Source organism: Merops nubicus, unplaced genomic scaffold, assembly GCF_000691845.1.
Source record: "Merops nubicus isolate BGI_N331 unplaced genomic scaffold, ASM69184v1 scaffold14606, whole genome shotgun sequence".
Taxonomy (NCBI): Eukaryota; Metazoa; Chordata; class Aves; order Coraciiformes; family Meropidae; genus Merops; species Merops nubicus.
The window spans coordinates 10,071-12,053 of NW_008615741.1; positions in this window are offsets into that span (position 1 = coordinate 10,071).

Sequence of the window (1,983 nt, forward strand, 5' to 3'; positions counted from 1 at the left end):
ATATCTGGCCTCCCTTTCACCTCTTAACCTGTTGCAGCCAGAGTGCATGTGTCCAGTTTCTGGCCTCCTCTCGTGTTCTGTCCATCTTGGAACGCTGGGAATGAGCTTACGTTCAGCCTCTAGGTTTTAATTTCAAATTAACTGGGGAAGGGAGGGAGCTCCCTTGTAAATGAGCAAACCAAAATCCAGTGTATTTTATTCCAATTAATATATATATATATCTATATATCTATCTATCTAGTGTGTTGTTGTTATTAGCAATAAACCTTTAGTTACACCCGTAGCTTTTAACTTTATCACCGGCAATCCAAAAGAACCTTTAAATGTTGCTGTAAATAAACAATTACCATTTGCCTCCTGGTCTGCGTCTGTGTCAGCCACAACTACCGGATTTACCCCACCTCCCCCCGCCCCCCTTTTTCGCAACAGAGACCTTGAAACCTTCTTCCTAAAGGCCTGTGTAGGCTTTCCATCACTGCTGGTGGAAACACATGTAACTGTTGCACACACCCAACACAGGCAAGTATATTTGTTCATGCAGATGCAGACACAAAAGCAAATTTCACCACAGAAGGCAGTGGGATTAATTTACATGAAGGTTTTACACTATTTCCGTCCCGAGGACTGATCAGGAAAACAAAACAAAAAAATAAGTTGATAGTTACCATTTGTTCAAAGACTATTTTTACCAAAATATTTAGAGATTTAACTCATATTATAGCAAGTGGTAGGTGGCTGAAAGAATCAGTAGCTAGGCATGGTCACATTGGATCAAACCAAAACTGACAGCTGTCTGTATTCTGCTGCTTTAGAAGTGGCCAGTAACAAATGTTTGGAGGAAGAACAAAGGAACAGTGAAAATTCAGTACTATTTTCCCACAAGTTCTCCCAGCATTTAGCAATAAAAGGGTTTTTACACTTCTGGCTTCTACAACATCCACTGACTATGAGGGCCACTACCTAATTAAGTACTGAGTGAAAAAGCAGTGCAAATACAAAAAGTTCCAAGACCTCATCTCAGAGATTAAACTGCAAGCATTTGATACTCAGAATATGATATATATAGATAGAAGAAAAAATCTAAATATGATAATTGGCAATACTTCTATATATTTCCAGTGGTTTCCAGAGTCATACCACATCAAAGAAACTCTGAAAATATACATTATTTTAAAAAAGTTTTGCTCCTTGGAGCCTTAAGGGAGTAATTGACTGACATAATTTATTGATTCTGATTATCTCACAGACTTTAATTCAGGTGGCCACAAAACACAATTGATGGCTGGAAGGCAGCTACTTGCTTGAACCCTCTCCAGCATCACATGCAAATATTCAAACAGATGTGTTGCAGATGAGGACACAAGATGTAGAGGCACTGCTAAAAGGGCTCTGAGCTGCTTTTGTTTGTTACTAACACAAAATTCACCTGCTGGAGGTACATCAGATGTCACAGCCTGCATACTTACCACCTTGTGACTCATCCTGTCTCACATACTAGTAATTTTACCTGCATGAATCCCTTCTGCCAATAAGGCAGCAGAATACATACATAAAATAGAGTTTTAAAAGTCCTAAGAAGTTACATTAAGCTCCATAAAATGCTATGAAATCCAGAAAGTCTTTCAATTCTGATGTGGGTTTAATTGGAAAATTAATCCCTTCTAGTCTTTTCCAAGTGCTAATTGGATACGCAGTAACATAGTTTCTCCTCTGAATCACTGGAATTAAAAAACCAAAACAAAAAACCCCACCTTTTACTGCTGCATACTGAATTGTATGCATGCCTCCTCCTCTGCTCACATTAGTAAGGGCACAGAGTGGGAAGTAGAAGACTATCTACTTATTTTAAACAGCAAGAAAAAGAGGTGTGGCAAAATTGCAGCAATGAACAGTTAAGAAAGGTTTTTGTACACACTTTGATAACATACCATAATAAAGTAGTATGTTGCTCTGGTTTTGTCTGTAAATGACAAAGTGTGCACA